A 21,918-nucleotide genomic window follows, 5' to 3' on the forward strand; every position below is an offset into this window, starting at 1 on the left:
TGATAGATCATTATTATTGTGTTACTAACTTTGTGTACTTCCTTCTGTTGTTTTCCACTTTCTTATATACAGGACATATTTTGTGAGTTTTATCATTGACACATAGAGATTTCACTTCTTAAAAATAAATCTAAATAATTATTAAGAGCTCTAAAATTAGTTGTTTCTTAAATTTATTATTTAGTTCCCAAAAGATGTTGGGTACATACTGCTTTATTCCTTTCTCTTTACAGCACGGCTTTGTAGATAGATAATGTGAAAGCAAAATCATCTTGGTGTCCCAAAATCACTAAGCTAAAGGGAAAAGTCAAGTTGAGAACTGCTTGGGACAAAAGTGCCTCCCATTCTATTCAAAGTAACCTCTCTGTTCACTGAAATAAATGCATATCTGATTGCCTCCTCTGGAGAGGCTATTCAGAAACTCAAAAGAATGTAACCATTTGGCTCTTATCTCCTGTGACCTGGAAGCCTCCTCCCTGCTTTGAGTTGTCCCGCCTTTGCTTTGAGTTTTCCTACCTTTCTGGACCAAACCAAAGTTCATCTTATATATGTTGATTGATGTCTCATGTCTCCCTATAATGTATAAAACCAAACTGTGCTTTGACACCTTGGACACAAGTTGTCAGGACCTCCCGAGGCTTTGTCATGGTTGCACATCTTCACCCTTGGTAAAATTAACTTTCTAAATTAACTGAAATCTGTCTCAGATATTTGGGGTTCACAATAGTGTATTAGTTTGTTCTCACACTGCTATAAATAATTGCCTGAGACTGGGTAATTTATAAAAGTAAGAGGTTTATTTGACCCACAGTTCAGCATGGCTGGGGAGGCCTCAGGCAACTTACATTCATGGCAGAAGAGGAAGGAAACATGTCCTTCTTCACAGGGTGGCAACAAGAAGTGCCTAGTAAAAGGGGAAAAGCCCCTTGTAAAACCATCCGATCTGGTATAATAGTGATTCTCACTCACCATCAGAAGAACAGCATGAAGTAACTGCCCCCATGATTCAATTACCTCCCACTGGGTCTGTCCCATGACACATGGGGATTATGGGAACTACAGTTTAAGATAAGATGTGGATGGGGACACAGGTAAACCATATTAGATAATGTCTGTTTCTCCCCTAGCTGAATGTCCTCGATCTACAAAGCTAGGCTATGTAGTGGTGATATTAATCTATTGACAACTATCTTGTATCAAATAGTACACTGTAATATTTTAGGAGTCATGTCTTTTACATACCACCTTGTCTTCAATATCCAACACTAACTTAGTGTATAGTAGATGCTCAAAATGTACAAATAGCAAACTCAGTGAGACTTAAGTCTTTATCAAACTTGGTTGTTAAATATGTGTATATACACATACATTTTGTTAGAACACTTAGCACTGTAACTATTTTCTACTAGTGCTAAAATCCCAACTAGTTTATGCCTTAAAAAATAATTTCTATAATAATATATGGTAGAGCCTATCAGGTATGATTCTAAGCCTGAAATTTCAGTTATTTGTCCATCAAATCACATGGTATACATGAAATGACACATCCTCCACAAATTCGTGCAATGTTCTTTCAAACTCTAAATCTATATTCTGCATCTTAAGTTATGTCTAGGATGTATTCCATGACGTCTTCATCCTAATTCCTATCATGTTGCCCAGGGAAATCATACCCTCTGAAGGGATAAAGGGAGTTTTCCTCTTAATAGAAGGGGGGTCCTTGAAATCTCCTGTAACATTTTTCATACACTGAAAATGATAGACACCCAGTCTTCTGGTTAGTATAATGCATATCATATTAAAATTATGAAAACAAACAAAACAAAAACAAAGTGAAGAGCTCTGTTGTAGTTCTATTAGTCAAAATGCAATACAGGTCAAAGCAAATAGCCAGTTGTCCTAATAGTGTTAGAGTCTAATGCCCAGCTGTATGTGATTCTCCTCTCTGTTGGAGGCTATAGAAAGATCCCCATGCCTCTAATCTCTTACAAATAGGCAGAGCACTGAGACCAATTCTGGACAATGGATTGTGGTAGAATCCACATGGTTAGGATATTTATTTGTATTTGTGCTATGATCTCTCTCTCTCTGTTCCAATCTCTGTCTCTCCCTCTCTCTCATCTCCTACTGTGGAAAATCATGAATTCCACTGTTGAAATACTAAAGGCCCATTGGTTTAAAATGAAGGCAGAGTCTTCTCTCAACTTGTGCTCCCACAATATGCGTTGGAAAGACTGAATAAGTAAGACATAAATCTTTGTTTTATAAGCCCCTCAGATTTCAAGGTTAGTGTTTTCCATAGTGTAAACCAGCCTATGCCAACAGATATACAAGACAATTTAAAAATGTATTATTTTTGACAAGAGATACAAAATAATAATAAATATATAAATAATGTCACAAAACATATACAACACAAGAAGAAAAAGAAAAATCATAAAAAGTGTTAGGAAATCATAGATGTCCAAATTCTAATTAAAGCAGTGATGCTGTGAGTCAGAGCAATCTTGAGAAATCCTTAGCAACTGAGAAAGCCATCACTGTTGACAAGCTTCTCAGGAGGCATTTATTTTCCCCCTTTTCTGAAGTGGAGATAGGCAGACTGGGGCAAACGTATTGCATTGCAAGGACTGTCACACACTGACTTTTGCTTCTTTCAGGGCCATCTAACCTGACATCTATCAGAGTGAACCTAATAATTTTAAATTTTCTCATTTGTGCTTTATGGCTTTCACAATGACAGTCTAGGGACAACGCTGAGTCTTGGGTGGGAAAGTCAAGGACAAGAATGGTTAGCAGGCATCTTTCAGTAAATGCAGATGAGTGTCGAAGAGATTTAAAGGGGCAAAATGTGCGCTAAAAGTAGCAAAAACAGCTGGAAAACTTTTAGATAGTCTTACAAAATGACCTTTGCCAACAATGATGACTGCAGCTATCAAAATCAATATTTATAATTATAAGTAGTCATAGAACACCATGTTTATTTTTTATGAATTTGAAATCTAATACGTTTAAGTTATTTTTCATGTATATTTACTTATTTGAAACTTCCAAAATTATTTTTAATAATTTTGTAAGAGTCAGTCAAAAGTATTAATACAATAGGAGTAAATCCAGGTGGGTATGTTATACATTGTCTTACTTAGATTTATTTTCTACAAACCGTATTTGAATTTGCAGAAGCACTACATTGATGAATTTATTAAATAATTAAGTCCTCCCAATATCTGGACAGTGTTCTACAGTTAATTTATGTAAAGACAGATGCATTAGAAATAAATTTATTAAATTGGGCAAAGTCTAAAAATAGAAAATATATTATGTCTTATTTCAAAAATGCCAGTTTTTATCAAGCAGAGATGCTGACAGAAAAAAAAATCTATTTAAAAATGGACATTCATGACTGGCAAGACACGGAAAACATAAAATTGTACCAAGACTAAAAATATCAATAAATTTATTTATTTGTGAACGTCAGTTTTTATCTAGCTGAGCTGTTCATGTAAAGAAAAATTACAATTTCTTGAGTAGGTTGTACTTCAAAAATAGCTTAGTGCCCCTAGAATCCAAACTAAATGAAATAATGCAAAGTAGCAAAGTAGAACATTTTCTCTTTAGCACAATTACCCATCACTAATTAAGTTATCTAACTAGATCTTTGATAAATTAAAAACAGATTAAGCCATCCCAAACTATGCAATTATACAAAATAAAGTAAAAAAGAAAACCTTGTATTTTCTCATTGCCATTTAAGAGTAAAAACGCTAACAAAGATAGACTATAAAAATGAATTTTAACAAAGTAATTATAAAACAACAGTATATTTATAATTTGAAGACCCTATCTTTGACATGGGGCACCATCTCCTGATCCTTGAAGTTGGTTCTGAAATTGGGAAATAATGAAAAAGTAAAGTACTACTTTTCTTATAGGCAGAACAGGAGACCTTCCTGGAAGGGAGTCAAAGGAAAGGAGGTCTTCCCTGGACACAGGATAGATTTTCTTTCTTAGAGAGAACCTGCAGGTCAAACACAAGTTCTGTGAAGGGAGATGGTTGAGAGTATAGCACTTTTATTGGGGGTGGATTGGGGCATGGAAGAAGGTAAAAGTGTTCTCACTTTATATTTGTGATAGATTTCATATATTTACCATTTATAAATGGCTTTAAAAGTCAGGAAATTTAGTAATTAGTAGTTAGGTAATGTTACAAAACTATTATTTTGTTACTGTAAAGAAATCTCCAGATTGTTTCTAGTAATATAAAATTACATAGGACCAAAAGGTTTAACTCTTTAAAGAAAAATATTAGTTAAATCAACAAATGTGCTTTTAAGTAAACAATTGTACTTGAAATAACTTTGCAAATATTCCTATGAACTAAAGATGGAAAGGGAACTAGCATCTGATGACTAATTCAAACCTAACATTAGAACAGCCCTGAACAAGGGAATCACATGGCCCGTCGGGCTTATCATGGCCCAGGGACTTGGGACAGAATGCCCCTGCCCAGAAAGAACCCAAAGCCTGGCATTCATTCATGTTTTAGAGCTCAAACTGAGAACACCATAGGAATCCAGACCTGAGAAAGCCATGTTGAGTGAACACAGGGACCAGAGAAAAGTGTGGCCACCAGCCAAAGATATGAGAGAACTATGGTCTTCACCCCAAACACTCTTACAGTAAATCAATGAATGAATAAGTAAATGAATGGATGAATGTCTTCAACTCTCACATGGGCTTATGGGTCCAACGTAGACCGTAATGTGGGCTGGAAACATGCTAATCTCAGAAAATAAAGCAGTACATGATTGGTGGTGCTCAGTACCAGCAGTTAAAAGAAGGCATTCTGCTGGGCATGGTGGCTCACATCTGTAATCCCAGCGCTTTGGGAGGCTGAGGCAGGTGGATCACTTGAGCTCAGGAGTTTGAGACCAGCATGGGCAATGCAGTGAGGCCTATCCCTACAAAAAGTACAAAAATTAGCCAGGTGTGGTGGCAAGCACATGTAGTCCCAGCTACTTGGGAGGCTGAGGCAGGAGGATCACTTGAGCCTGAGAGGCAGAGGCTGCAGCAAACTGAGATCATGCCACTGCATTCCAGCCTGGGGGACAGACCTGTCATAAATAATTAAATTAAATTAAATTAAAAGAGGCATTCATGTTTTTTGTAGGGAGCCTTATCCTTGGGATATGCTCAGGTGTAGCCCTACCAAATGTGAGATCACAAATCAAACTCACAGAACACTGAAGAACATGTTATCATAGTTAGAAAAAACAGAAATAAGAAACAGCACAGTACAATGTCCATAAAAATGCAGAGATTAATATTATGAAGATCAAATTCTAAATTAATAATGATACTTTATTTTCCTCAATTCTAAAAGAACTAAAAAGCCTTTCTTCTGAAAATAACCTTGGTCAGAATTTAAAACCATCTCGTTCTTTTTTCAAATATTATTTTCCAATTTTTTCTTATCTAACATTTTAATAATTGACATAAAAACAATATGTTAAGAAAAGATTAGATATAGCTAACAAGGAGATAAAGATGGCAATTAAAAATAAATATTTGTTTATTAGTTCTAACAAGTTTTTAGTGGAGTTTTTAGGGTTTTGTGTACACAATCATGTCATGTGTAAACAGATAATTTTACTTCTTTTCCAATTTAAATATACTTTATTTCTTTTCTTTTTTGTTTTCTTTTTTCGCCACATTGCTTCTCATAGGACTTTTTGTACCATGTATTAGTCCTTTCTCATGCTACTATAAAGAACTGCCAAAGACTGGGTAGTTTATAAAGGAAAGAGGTTTAATTGACTCAAAGTTTTGCAGGGCTAGGGAGGCCTCAGGAAACTTAACAACCATGGTGGAAGGGGAAGCAAACAAGTCCTTCTTTACATGGCAGCAGGAAGGAGAAAAATGAGAAGTGAACAAAGGGGGAAGCCCCTTATAAAACAATCATGTCTTATAAGAACTAATTATCATGAGAATAGCATGGAGGAAACCACCTCCATGATTCAGTTACCTCCCACTTGGTCCCTCCCATGACACATGGGAATTATGGGAACTAAAATTCAAAATGAGATTTCGGTGGGGACACAGCCAAACCATATAATACTATATTGAATAGAAGTGGTAAAGGTGAGCAGCCTTGCCTTGTTCTGATTTTAGAGGAAAAGCTTTTAGCTTTTCAGCATTAAGTATGATGTTAGTGATGTTAGCTGTCACATGCATAAAATTTGTTTTGTCTGGTATAAGCTTGGCCACCTTTGCTCTCTTTTGTTTTCCATTTATATCTTTTTGATCCCTTTATTTTCAGTCTACGTGTGTTCTTAAAGCCAAAGTAAATTTTTTGTAGGCAGTATATAGTTGAATCTTGTTTTTTTTAGTTCATTCAGACACCCATTCAGTGTCATATATATGTAATTGTATTAATTTCTATAATTATTTGTATAGAAATAAATTATATATACATACAATTATATTTTAATTAACAAATAATAATTGTATAAATATTTATGTGGTATAATGTGAGGTTTTAATAGATGTTAGCACTATGAAATGATTAAATCAAACTAATTAACAAAATCATTATTTCACATATTACTTTTTGTAGTGAAAACATTTAAAATCTCTATTATCAATAATGTGTTATAATATACATCATATTATTATTTATTATAGCCATTATTCTGTGCAACAGGTCACTAAGAATTATTTCCTCTAACAAAAATTTTATTAGACAATATTTGACCCTTTGATTAACATCTGTCCTGTCCCCATCAAATCCTCAACCCAGATGCTGGCAACCACTATTCTATTCTGTACTTTTATGAGTTCAGTGTTTTTAGATTTTACATGTAGTGAAATCATGCTCAGAAAACCAAAATATAACAACCATATGATCCAGCAATGCTAGTTTTGGGTATATATCCAAAGGAATTAAAATCACTCTGCCCAAAGTATACACACTCCCATATTTATTGCAGCATTATTCACAATAACTAAGACATAACAGCAACCTGTTTATCATCAGATAAATAGACAAGAATATGTGGTATATATAAACAATGAAATATTATTTAGACTTAAGAAAAAATAAAATTCTCTCATTTGCAGCACCATCAATAAACCTAGAAGACACTATTTTAAGTGAAATAAGCCAGGCACAGAAATACAAATACTCATTGTCTTTTGATAGAATAATTTAGTTAAATTTAAAGTAAGTATTGAAGGTAAGGATTTACTATTGCCATTATACAACTGTTTTTTGACTATCTTATAGATTATTTGTTTCATTCTTTTCCTTTTTCTGTCTTTGTTTTTGTGATGATGTTTGTAGTGGTATGCTTTGATTCTTTTTATGTGTTGTATATCTGCTGCAGGATTGTTCTTTGTAGTTATCATGTGGCTTCCATAAAACATCTTAACATTATAACAGTTTATTTTAAACTGATAACAATTTAACTTTGGCGACATACAAAAACTCTACATTTTAACCTGTTTTCCCCCTCATTTTATGTTACTGACATTACAATGTACATTTTTTAAATAGTATGTACACATTAGCAAGTTATTTTAGCTATAGTAATTATTAATTCTTTGTCTTCTAACTTCTATTACAATTAAATGTGATTTACTTACGATCCGCATAGTATTATCATATTATGTATTTCATCACATTATTACCAAACAGCTAATTTCATACACTTTAATATGTTTTCATGTTGTCATCATCCTTTCCTTTCCACTTGAAGAACTCTCCTTAACAGTTTTTGTATGGTAGACCTGTGGTGATAAACTTCCTCAGCTTTTGCTTGCCTAGGAAAGTCTTTATTTTCCCTTCATTTCTGAAGGAAAGCATTGCTGGATATAGTGTTTCTGGTTGATAGTCTGCATGTTTGTTTGTTTTAATTTTAGCACTACCTATATGTTGACACACTCTTGGCCTTCAAGGGATCTAATAAGAAATCTATTCATATTCTTTTGATGGCTCCTTAGTATATGATAAGTCCCCTTTCTCTTGTTGCTTTCAGAAGTCTCTCTTTGTCATTGACTATTGAGAATTTGATTGTAATATCTCTCAATGAATATCTCTTTATGTCTAATATATCTGTGGTTCTTTGGGCTCCATGGATCTGGATATTCATTTCCTTCTCCAGATTTGGAATTTTTTTGTCTTTATTTGTTTAAATAACCTTTCTACTCCTTTCTCTTTCTCTTTCTCTGATCCTCTGACAATCCCAAATTGCATAGGTTGGTTTGCTTGATAGGTTCCCGTGAATCCTATAGGGGTTTTATTAGTCTTTTTAATTCTTCGTCTAACTGGGTAATTTCAAATGATCTGTCTTCAAGCTTGCTTGTTCTTTCTTTTCCTTGATTGAGTCTACTGAATTCTTCTGCTCCATAATTGTGCTCTTCAGCTCCACAATTTCTGTTTATCTCTTTTAATGATTTCTTTCTCTTTGTTGAACTTCAAATTTTGTTCACATATTGTCTTCTTGATTATATTTAGTTGCCTACCTGTGTTCTGTTGTAACTCACTGAAATTCTTTAAGAGGACGATTTTGTCAGGTAGTTTGTAGACCTCCATTTATTCAGGGTCAGTTATTGGTACTTTATTTTCATCCTTTGGTGGTACGAAATTTTCCTGATTATATTCATGATCCTGCTGACCTTGATCTGGTGTCTGCCTATTTGAAAAAGTTGGTGTTTCTCCCTGTGTTTACAGATTGCCTTTTTATCACCTGTCAGACTCTATATGTATTCAGAATTAGCTGGCTATGGGGGTTCATGGGAAGGGTGACCTGGAACTTGGAGTAATAGGTGAGTGGGCCAAGAGCCAGAGTCCACAGGGACCAATCTGCTGTATTTGTCTGCAGGGGTGGGCCTACAGTTTGTCTTCATGGGGCAGGCCTGGAACCTAGGTCCTTTGGGGTATGCCTGTTGCCTTCTACCATGTGGGGCAGACCTGAGTCCTAGATCCAGGGGCAAGGGTGGGAGGAAGCCTGGAACCTGGGTCCATGGGGATTAAGTAGGTGCTAGGGTGAGCTTGTAACCTGGAGCTGCAGAGGCCAGCCTGGAGCTGGGTCTTCAGATGCCAGCATGGTGCTTGGAATCATAAGGACTGACTTGGGTCCTGGAGCCACAGGTATCACTTGGCATCAGAGTTTCCTGTAGCAGACCTTGTGCTGGGGTCTGTCACAAAGACACAAACACACACACAAATACATATGCACACATGCAATCACATTATATATATATGTGTGTGTGTGTGTGTGTATATATATATATATATATAATTCTGTGTGCATGTGTGTGCTTATTTCTATATACTTGAAAGTCCTGTCCAATATTGCAAATGAAATTACTATAGAGATAGTTTTAATTGGTTTCTCTAGGGTAAAAAATATTGCTGATTTTTATTTTTATTTTTCGACTTCATGTCATAAGTATTCAGTTGTATTCCTCAGGTCACAGTACATTATTTACCAGTACCAAACACCACTATTACGTCATTTATTTATTATCTTTGTCCACATTCTCTACTGAAATTTCTCTCTCTCACATCATAACAATTATAGTCATGGAAATTCATTTACAGTTTATTTTTATCCTATTAGTAATAGCGATTTTGCTCCTCAGATTCATCAATGATTCTGCCATGAACATGTGGGTAGTGTTCTCATGGACCTCTGTGAAAAGTTTTTTGGGATGTGGATCTAAGAAGAGAATCACCTGACAAGCGCAGCAGAATAGTCCTCAGTATATTCTCCGAGGTCGTATGTGTGGGTTCACTATACCCAAATCTTATTTTACACTTGACATTATCTAGTCATTATCTTTTGTTTTTCAGAAGTTCAGTAGATATAGTATATCATTTCTGTTATTTTATTTTTGCTTTTATTTTAGCACATGATTTTTAATTTTGTTATTATATGTTTAACTTTGGAGATTTTAACTTGTGTCAATTTTTCTTTCATCTTTTTTGCACTCCTATTCTTGTTCATTTGTGGATCATTTTCTGTGTATTACTTTGTATATGTTTTAATCACATTTCAGTTTTAGATAATGAAAATATCATTTGTTACTGCATCTCTATTGTTGTATAATTTATTATTGCATATAGTAGGTATACATTAAGTTTTATTAATAGAATAATAAATGAATAAATTATACCATATAGTAGACACTCCACATTTGTGCTGAACTAAACTTAACTCAAAGAATGTACTGGTATTTTTGGCTATTTTCCATTTGACTCAAATTTTAATACAGATTCAACTATCTACATGTCTATTCGTAGGTCTGAGTTTATTCATAATTGGATCATTCTCTCACTTGGATACATAAAATTGAGAATTTCCTAACATAATTCAAATAGCTACTTAAAGAATGTCTTCTGGTTTTCACAAATAATGATCGATTTATCAAATAATTTTTTAAAACATATCATAATATTCATGCCAAAGAGTGTGACATTGGGTAATTTGCTATCCTCAAGATTTTTTCATCTGCAAAATGAAGATATTGCTAACCCCAAAGGGTTTCTGAGATTTTTAAATTAAAAAACAATGCGTGAATGACCTATTACTGGGCCTGATGCAAACTATTTAAAAATACTGCATCCATTTTCCCCTTCAAAGTAAATAACAGACAAACACTTCATTTCTTAGCTAGTTTGTGGTATCTAAATTTAATAATCAAATAAAGTCAATGGTTTATTTAACATTTCAATTCTCTAAGTGGGAGTTGAACAGTGTTAATAGATTTTTCTAGCAATAAAATAAGTCTGTACCAAAGTCATTTGTGGTTCCTTATTCAATTATTTAAGTTGTGCTTGGTTTCTTCGAATCATAGGTTTAGGATACTGGGAAAAGTTCTTCTCTCAATTGATTGCCCTTTACTTTATGATTACATAATTCTCAGTGACAGGGCAAAATTTATTGGAAGTAAAATGCAGAGATTTAATCAGCATATTCTCCAAGGCAGCCATGTACTCAAAATCCTTCAGCAGGCTCATGCCCTATAATGCACACATAAAGTAAATGTAGCCAACATTTCCAATTATTAGTAGCTGAGAGTATATGCAAAAGAATACTCTTATTCCCATTAGCTGAATGTTGTACTTGGTATTACTTCAGTGATTAAGTGCCCCTTTCTGTGGTGCTCAGTCCCGGAAAATGATTATGAATTATATTTGGGTTTCGATCATGACTTCAATTTTACAAACTTTGTGACTTGGGCAAATTATTTTGCCTCTTTAATAACTTCTAGAGTTTTATGAATTAAGTAAAATGATGCAAATTTCTTTGCTCAGAGCATCAAATACTTCGCTTATGCATCCTTAGCTCTGGACTTAGGTAGAAAATCTTCATAGTGCCTACTAAGCGCTAGAAACTTTATAAAAACATGAGGACCCTATAAAAGAGGTAATATTTTAAAAAAATATTTTAGAGCTCTGAAAACTGAAACTAGAAATTAAGTAATAATTCCAAGATTATCTGAGTAGTTACTAGATACACATTTTTCCCTTCGGTTAATATTCAGCCTCACCCTGCCTGGTAGTGCCAGCCACTGAGCAGCCCCTCAGAGACAGCCTAATCTTTTGCTGATGCCTACAGAAATAACAGTTCTGACTGGATGCACCCAAACTCTGTCATGTGGGTTCTGCCTGACTCAGGACTTCCTGGAGAGACCTACAGTATCTGCGTCATCTTATACTAGCATGTGTCCTCAAGCAGAACCTATCTAGAATGACTATAGTCTCCTTCCACGCCACGTGAGGCCCCGCAGAGCTGAGATAAGCATTGTCCTAACTTTTTCCCAGAATCTTACCAAGAGCCATTTTGACCTTGCTGGCAGCCTCATATCTTCTGTTTTCTCTGCGCCAGAAGTGGGTACCAGCCTTTTTGTGCAAATACACTCCTATACTTGAGGAAATTATGTCCAACTCGTCCAAAAGCTCTCATGCTTGCTAATAAGAAAGCAGCACTAGGTTGGACTGTGACTATCTGCAGCCCAGGAAGCTGCCTGTGAAGATTTCCATCACATCCTGCATGTACATCTAATTACTCTCTACTAAGGAGCGTCTTCACCCCGAGAGTTTGTAGGGCAGGTCCAAGGTACATCATTTACAAGGAATACGGCACCACCCAAAGGATTGTGTTACTTTCACTCTCCTTCCCATTAACCTCTTCTTAAACTTGGGGGAAGGGATAGTTCTGCTACCTCCTAGTTTTCCTTCAAGGAATTGTTGTCCAGCTGGTGGTTTCTGTAGAAAATGAGTGTTTTAAGTTCTTGTTTCTAACATGAGGTCTTAGTGAAACACCAGAAAAAAAAATTAAAAATTCACCTAACATTCTGTTACATGTTTGTATATACATACATATGTAAACATACAAATATACAACAGATATATGTTTAAATTCTTCTCTCCAGCTCCTAAACTATGACCCAGCATATTTTAGCTAACTCGTTAATTAAATTGGTAAATGTAAACGAACATATTTTTGAGTCTTCTATGTTTCAGTTTTATATTTGTCGTCTTATTTAATCCTTATAGTAACCCCGAGAGATAGAAATTACCACCCATATGCATATGAAGTAAGGAAAATGAGATTTTCTTTTGCAAATTGTCTTTTATTTATCACACTTCTCAACCCTCTAAGAGTACAGAGAGTAAAACCGTGGCTCACGGAGATTAAAGAAGTTGCTCAACACTGCATGAATTATAATTGAAACAGATTAAGAAATAGGAAAATGACTGTGAGAAATATCACTTATGACTGGAAAACCAGCTTATGAATGAAAATCCTCCTTTTTTGCCCTCCGTTATTTATCACTTATTTACAGGTAGCCAGTAATGAACACAGCAGAAGTTGGCTGCAGCTGTCAACCACGCAGCACTCCTTCAGATTAAGGCAATGTCTGCGTGTTCTGAATTACCTACCTTAGTGAGCACTGGTGGCCCATCAAAATTCCATCCACCAGATGCCAAACAGATTCATAATATGCAAATGACTGCTTGTGGCATCAAGTTCATCAAATTGATTCTGGAACTCCAAGCACCATAGGGGGATGGTGGGACACATGCTTCCTCCTTAAAAGAGAAGTCATTTCTTTTAAGAGCACACAGGTGCTGGTTGCGTCCCTTGAGGCATCTGCAATAATTCTTTCACTTTTATATTCCTGGGCCCTTAACACGATTCATCTATGCCAACATGTGCTTGGCATCCATTGCTCTGGCATCTAGAGGATAGTTTAACAACAGAAAAATAACAAACTATGAGGAAATGGTTGTCATACTTTTATAGCTGAGGCTGCACTCAAGCTTGAATAAAACAGCTTCTAAACTCAGCCTGCTCCATCATTGCCCTTCATTGTTTTTGATTGATTGAAATGCGCTTGTATTAATCAGTAATGGAAGATCGTTCCATATGTTTAATCGCTCTTTGTTGGTTTGTGTGTGTGTGTGTATGTGTGTTTGTGTGTACTGTCATGTACTGCACAATCCTGCATAACTACATTTTGGTCAACTACAGACTGTATGTATCATAGTTGTCCCATAATGTAATACATTATTTTCCTGTACCTTTTCTGTGTTTAGTTACCTTTAGAAACTCAAACACTTACAATTGTGTTATAATTGACTACAGTCTGCTGCACAGGTCTGTTGCCTAGGAGCAATTGGCTTCACTATGTATCCTAGGTGTGTGGGAGTCTGTTCCATCTAAGTTCTGTAAGTACACTCTGTGTGGCTCGCACAATGATGACATCGCCTAATGGTGCATTTCTCAGAATATATCCTAATGGTTAAGTGTCACATGACTGTAAACATTGCCAAGATTTTTTTAAATAGAAAAAGAAAAGGGAGAAAAAAGAATATTGGCTAGGTTCTTGTTAGGAAACATGTTACCCTCAATTATAATTGTAGTGAGAACTCAATGGAGAAGCTATTTTCAGAGGCAGGCAGAGTGAGGGAAGCGATTCTGGATTGTTGTGGTTCGCAGGGACCGCAGGACTGGGAAGATATCTGTTGAATGCCCCTATGTTGGAAGCACCAAGCTGAACAGTTTTCCTGGTGAGCAAGGTCACCTGGAACCCTGGATGAGAAGGACTCAAAACGAACGCAATATCCTAGGGAAGGGAGAGGTAAAGAGTTCTCCAAACTCTCCTTTCACCAACCCTCAGGCCTCCTGCCATTACTCCTCACTGACTGAGACCAACTGGAGGAGGCAAAGAGGACAAGCGAGGCAGTGACTTGGACCAGGCCCGGTGGAGACACAGCACAGTGTAAAACAAGGCCAGAGAAATCTAGGCATGGAAAAACGGGAGACAGATGAAGTACCATGTGACTGGTGCTTTACACAATTGGTCAATATGAACCTTATTTGCTGAAATCAGATGGCAATATTAATATCTTCTTCACAGGATGGCTAGCAGGTTTAAAACCAGTGAGCCATTTTTCTCTGAAGTCATAGAACAAGTAATTAAAAGTGAGATATGAAATTAATGTATATGAGAAATCCCATTTCCCTTCCCTTTTGAATAAAGTGCCAGTAATAGTTATCCTATGTTTGCCTCACCATGGAATATTTGCTATGTGGGGAGAAGATTGAGAGTGTGTTGTCTGATTTTCATTGAATTAACTGAAAGCTAAAATAAAATATTGGTACTCTTCAGAAAAGCGATGTAATTAAAGTCTCTGTAATACGTCATTCATGCTATGAAGAATACAATCCAAAATTACACAGAATAAGAAAAAATGACAATTTAAGCCATATTTGTACCTACCTCAAGCAAGGTTCAGATATTGTAACAAGCAGAAAAGTGATTCTAAAGTAGTTGTTATTAATATAATCATAAATGTAAAGAAAAATATGCTCATAATGAATGAAAAAATAGAAACTTTCAGAGTTAAATAGAAAGTATAAGAAAAATCAAGTGAAAATTCTAGAATAAAAATTAATTTCAATTAAACAATAATGTGTGCACTTAATAGCAAAATGGACATGGCAGAAGATTTGATACATTTGACAATAGCTTAATGAGAATATATAGCTTGAAAAATATAGAGAAAAAATGGTGTTAAGATATGAACAGAACTTCAAGAAACTCTGTGACATCTAAAGGGCTGACATAACAATTGGGACCCTAGAAGGAAAGTAAAATGAAAAGGGGACATAAAAGTATTGAAGCTGTGGTCCCAGCTACTCGGAGGCTGAGGTGGTAGGATCCCTTGAACCCAGGAGGCAGAGGTTACGGTGAGCCACATTACACCACTGCACCCCAGTCTGGGCAATAGACCAAAGCCGTGTCTGAAAAAAAGTGTTAGGATAGAAGAAATGATAATTAAATATTACCAAAATTTGAAGATAACATAAATTTTCAGCTTCAAGAAGATAAGTAAGTTATAAGCAGGATAAATAGAAAGAAAACATGACTGAAGCAATGTTATAGTTAAAATGCTGAAAACTAAGTATAGCAAGAGAATTGTGAATGCCACAGAGACAAGTAACATGTTCCACGGAGTTGGGGCAATATCAGTGACTGCTGGTTTCTCATCAGAAATAACAGGACCATAACTTCAAAGTCCTAAAAGAAAAACAAAATGAGAGCTTCCCACACAGAATTCTATTTCATAGAAAACATTATTCAAGGATGAAGGCAAAATAAAGCCTTTTCAGTCGATGAAAACCAAGAGAAACTGCTTGTGAGCAGCCTTTCAATGTAAGAAACATAAACACGGCTCTTGTGGACGAAGGGAAAGAATTTAATTTGGATTATGATCTTTAGGCTGAGTTAAAGAGCCCTGAAAATAATGAATATAAAGGCAACTATATGAGAAAATTTCCCCTCTTAATTTATTTAATATACAAATAATTAAACATTCTAACACTACATCATGGGATGATGGCACACGTGGATTTATTTTATATATATAATGATTCTAGTTTAAAGGACAGACCCGCGGGTAGGAAACATACTGCTGAAGACTTTTCTACTTCATGTGTGGGAAAAGTTATGTTTTGTGTATGGTAAAATATTAATTCTAAGTATTCTGTGAAAAGTAAGACTGTATATTGACCTCTAGAGTGACTACAAAAAAAAAATACAAGAAGTTATAGTTAAAAAGAGAATACATAAAACAAAATGGAAATTTTAAAAGCATTCAAATAATACAAAAGAATTCAGGAAGGAAAAATGAAATGAGAAGGAGCAATGATTTAGTATTTGAGCCTGTGACCTGAGCTCCTGCACTGTCCCATGAGACTGGCCTCCTGCCCTTTCCCTTGATTTCATGGAAGACACCTGCAGGCTGTGTAAAGGACTGCTTGGTTGCAAGATTCTGGCTGGAAACTGATGGCAATCTCAGCAGCGTAATTGAAGAGATCCTAAGGGGCTTTACAAAGATGTGGGTAGGAAGGAGATGAAGTATCCAGGGAGTCAGAATAGCAGAATGTTACTCTTTGGGGCCTGCAGGTCCATAAAGGAACTTTTACCAGAACAGGAGAGAGTAGTATCTCCAGGGAAGAGGTTGTCCAACAGGAGAAAGAATGCAGCAACTATTGAACACCTTGATCTCTTTATTCTCTTGCCCTAAACTCCACTGATTCTTTCCCATTGGTCAAATAGGAGCCAAAGGGACAAGACAATTGTGATGGTGCCCTTGGTAGGGGTAAGTTTTCTAGGGCAAAGAGAAGGGCAGAGAAAGCATAGAGTAGACTTGAAGGAGAAAAAGGAACTTTCCTCTGTGCTCTGGGCCAACTTCTATGATCTTATTTAGATTCATAGTGCAAGGCTCTCGAGAAGGAAGCTGATAAACTTATCTCCTATTGTTTGATGTATAGCAGTAATTAGTTTTTCTAATCCTAGGAGACCCGAAATTTCTGGGCACTTAAATACTTTACATTGAAAAGAGAGATGGAATGGAATACAGGTCTATTAAACGCTTTTCTCAGCCTGAAGTCTGCAATCTTGCTAATATTTGCCTATGTTTAGTTTTATTTCAGTTCCTTGCTGAACACTTCAAAGAGTAGCCCATATACATCGTGTTCTACATTTTTCTAATTTCTTTCCTAAAGGCAAAAGCTTGGATGGCAAGGGCTGCTTGAGCATTTATTGTAGCTAGCAGTTTTACCAAACATTTCAGCATGACTTCATTTTCAGTCTCAACGTTATTATTCACATTCTTATTCCTTCTCTTCCTGATTACTTCACCAATTACCCCACCAAGCACTGAACGAGCTCTAGTATTAATGACTCTACACTAAGGGCTATGCAGACGCAATTTAATTTTGTAGGAGATATGAGGATTAACTTAGCTATTGTATTAGAAACAAGTACATAAGTGAAACTGGATATAGAGATAAAGCTATGATTTTTAAAAAATACAATGTAGAGTAAATATGTGCCCCTTATATAAAAAATTACAGTCCTGCTGAATAAAGAGAAATAAACCTATGGTTTCTGAAGAGCAATGTGAAAGGTGTTTATTTCCAGTGCACACAGTTCTACTCCGCTGGAGCATTCGTGAGGATCAAAATGTGATGAGGATATTTACATTTAAGGAGTGACAAAAGTAGAATAAAGAAAATCCAGGGATACTACTATGAGTTGATAAGCTTTGAGTACATTTTTGAGGCTAATTTCTTTCTTTTTGTAATTTTAATTTTTATTTATTTATTTAAAATGACACTTTAAATTCTAGGGTACATGTGCACAATGTACAGGTTCGTTACATATGTATATATGTGCCATATTGGTGTGCTGCACCCGTTAACTCGTCGTTTATATTAGGTATATCTCCTAATGCTATCCCTACCCCCTCCCCCCACCCAAAGACAGTCCCCGGTGTGTGATGTTCCCCATCCCATGTCTAAGTGTTCTCATTGTTCAATTCCCACCTATGAGTGAGAACATGTGGTGTTTGGTTTTCTGTCCTTGCGATGGTTTGCTCATAATGATGGTTTCCAGTTTCATCCATGTCCCTACAAAGGACATGAACTCATCCTTTTTTATGGATGCACAGTATTCCATGGTGTATATGTGCCACATTTTCTTAATCCAGCCTATCATTGTTGGGCATTTGGGTTGGTTCCAAGTCTTTGCTATCGTGAATAGTGTTTTGAGGCTAATTTCTTTAATTTTGAAATCACAAGCTTATGGGCACATAGAAATCACACGGACACTGGAAGGAATCTGAGATATGAATTGACCACCAGAGAGCTGTAGACACATCAGTTTCTAAACTAATGTTGAATAGTGTCTTCTTCTTATAGCTGACTCCTAAAAATTAGCATAATAATTAATACTTTTTGATATATTTTCTACTAATATGTGTTACTTTTTCAATGTATACAACTTAAAATTTTGTTCTACTTTCTGTAAAGTTCAGGTACATTTGATATTTTTTGATAATGGTAAGGTCATTGAAAACAGGGTCTAAGAGCTTCGGGCTACTTTGTTGTTTTACTTTCTATAAATGGAATGAAATTGGATGGTTATTAGAGAATTAAAACGTTATTCTATCATGCAAAACAATTTGACTGTATATTTTTGGCAGATTCGTATGCGGTCCCTGTATGTGCCACGCATTGTGCTGGGCACGGAGTTCTGGAAAAGAGCCAAAGATCCCCTCTGTGTGTTGGCCTCTGGGTTATTTATTTCCTCATAATGGGTGAACACCCATTCTAAAGCCTGTAGGCGCCAAACTTAAATTTGCACGTCCAGTTGTTTTAAACATAGCCCAAAGAAGCAGATAATTAGCTACTTAGAACCTACCTACTTGGTATTCCTCACAAAACTACCCCCAACTTACAGGCCTAGATGGGATAAACCCTTTTCCTATAAGGACCTCAAGCCTCTGCTGTGCTTCAACGCTGTCTAATCAAGAGAGTCTTTTCCATGGTGCCGAGCCACATCATCTAGACATTGAGCCCCTCTCCAATCCTTCTCTCCTCCAGGAGCTGCCTTGCTCTCTTTATGGTTCGTGCCAACTCAGCTGGCCACACTGTAGCCTCTGGATAGGGTCCTTCCCAGAGGGACTTACACTGTGCAAACCTGTCAAAGCAGCTCTCAAAAAGCTATGCTCACTACTAACACCTTGTGGTCCTATATTTTCCCTCTAACTCCCTACGAACGGGTGACATGAAGATAAATATTACAGGATTACAGAGTCTGGTGAGAGGGTTGGAGTGATGGGAGTTTGTGGATCTGCCTCTGAATCTTGGAGTGACTCACAATCTGGAATTGAACCTAAGAGGTTACACTCTGGCTATATGAGTTGGCTTGTGGTTAGAATGGCGCTTGAGGAAAGCTGAATATGTATGTAAGGGGTTGCAAAAAGAAAGATACAAAGAATAGAATGACTCAGGTTAAAGCCGGGATATTAAAATAAATTTGCTGTGTCTGCAGAATATGGAAGGGACTGAGAAGCTACCATACAGAGAAAGCAAAAATGACATGAGATGCAACTTATTTTAAGATTTCAAACAACCATAAAAGTTATTTAAAAGAGTAAACCATTGAGCCAATTAAAAACATTATGTAAAAAGAAAATATTCTGAGGGGAAAAAGAATACTAGCAGGATTAAGATGCGCTAAGATCATAGTTGTCAAAGCTTAAACCTATAATCAGTAATTACGGCATCTCAAAGCGTATCTTATCAGTGAGGAGCCAGGCAGTAAAGGTTTCCTTTCTCACTGATGCCACCCATGTGTGTACAATTAGAGAACTTTTGACGTATTATAATTAATTGTTTACACTGTCTTCTCAGAGATACAATGAGACCTTCAATAACTGGAACATTGTCTTATTTCTCTTCGGATACTTCTAAGTTCAACAGATATTTATGTTAATAAGTAAACCCACATACAGGTTTGATTTGCGTATACCCTTTTAACATATTCATGGAAGGTGTACTCTAACCCCCGCTTCTCCGAGTTTCAGCAAAGTAGGTAAGTTACTCTGAGGTAAGAATACAGTTAAAACTTCACTGAGGCCGGGCGCCGTGGCTCACGCCTGTAATCCCAGCACTTTGGGAGGCCGAGGCGGATAGAGTGAGATTCCGTCTGAGACCAAAAAAAAAAAAAAGAAAAAAAAGAAAAAAAAGAAAAACATACATACTACACTTTATGCTGCGTACAAGTGACATTCTTAAATATGAGATAAAGAACAGCTGAAAGAAAACAAAATTCAAAAAAGACTTTCATGGCAAACCCCAATAAAAATAAACGTAATGTAGCTATGTTATACAAATTTGAGTAGAAAAAGAAAAATATCAGAAAGAAATAGAGACATTGCATAATAAATGGGAAATACACTAGACAGTATAATATGTTCTACACTTAGGTGCACCTGTGATATAGTATCATATTGAAGCAAAAATGGCAAAAAATTTAGAAATAGACAAAGCCATAATGCGAGTGAAAGTTTTAACATCCTTCTTTTTGTAACCCGTAGAAAAAATAAAAATTAATAGAGAAATAGAAAATTATAATAAATTGAACAACACACCTAATTTTATTGACTTATACATACCACTTCACCACAAAATATTACAATACAATTTGATTTGAAATGATTATGAAACATTTTCCAAACTGAATTTATGCTTGGCAATAAATCAAATCGCAGAAAATTTCAAAGCATTGTACTCAAATACAGTAAGCTCTTTGACAATAGGGCAAAATAAACTAGAAATCAGCTTGGCAATAAATCAAATCGCAGAAAATTTCAAAGCATTGTACTCAAATACAGTAAGCTCTTTGACAATAGGGCAAAATAAACTAGAAATCAGCAATGAAAATATAAGCAGTAAATTATTTAACATTTAGAAATTAAGCAATAGACACCTACATAATACAGTACTTAATGAAGGAATAAAAATCAACATAGCGAGTATTTTAAATTAAATGACAATAGTCCAGCGTTTTTGGTGGTATGTAGGTAAAGCTATGTTTAAGAAAATGCATAGCCTTGAAGGAATACTTTACATAATTAATTAACATTTATCTAAGGATCTTAAAAATATAGTAGCTTAAATTCAAAGTCAGTAGAATGAGATAAATAATAAAAACAAGTGGAAATTAATTGCATAGAAAATTGTAAAAGAGGATGACAACATAATCAAATGTAACTTCTTGAAAAAATTTAATTTAAAAAGTAAGAATCAAGAAAAAACATAAAAAAGAGGAATAAATTGGTTATCATAACGTATCCTATAGCTATTCCAAAGAAAATAGGTTATAAATTATATTGATATCAAAAAATTTTCAAATTTAGTTGTAGATGTATTTCTAGAACAAACATAAATGAAGAAAGTAGACATAAGAACAACAAAAAACTGAGTAGTCCAATATCTATTAAACAGGCTGAAAGAATTTTCACTCCTTTTTACGGGCCCTAAGACTTCATTGGTGAATTCTTTTGAATACTTAAAGATGATATAACACCACTTTTACACAAACTTCTCTAGAACATAGAAAAGGAGAAAACACTTTTCAACATATTTTGGGGGAGCATCCTAATCCTGCTACCCAAATCTGATAATTATATCACAGAGATGACAATTAAGGACTTTTCCTCCTAATTATAATTATAAAAGCCATAAACACAATATTAGCAAAACATTCCAGCCACTTACAAGACAAGAAATCAATAATACCAAGTAGGTCTAGTCACAGAACAGAAGATACAATTAAAAGAATTAAAAGGCAGCTGAGAAATAAGAGATTACCTATAATACCTATAAGAAATAAAGAGTAAGATGTAGAGTATATCAGCACTCTTGTAATACAATAGTAATAATAAAAGACAATCAAGGTAATAAAAATATAGACTAAAGACTTATATAAGTATAATGTGCCTGACACACATACTCACATGTGTGCAGGATATCCAAATGATCATTA

Source organism: Pan troglodytes, chromosome 7, assembly GCF_028858775.2.
Source record: "Pan troglodytes isolate AG18354 chromosome 7, NHGRI_mPanTro3-v2.0_pri, whole genome shotgun sequence".
Lineage (NCBI taxonomy): Eukaryota > Metazoa > Chordata > Mammalia > Primates > Hominidae > Pan > Pan troglodytes.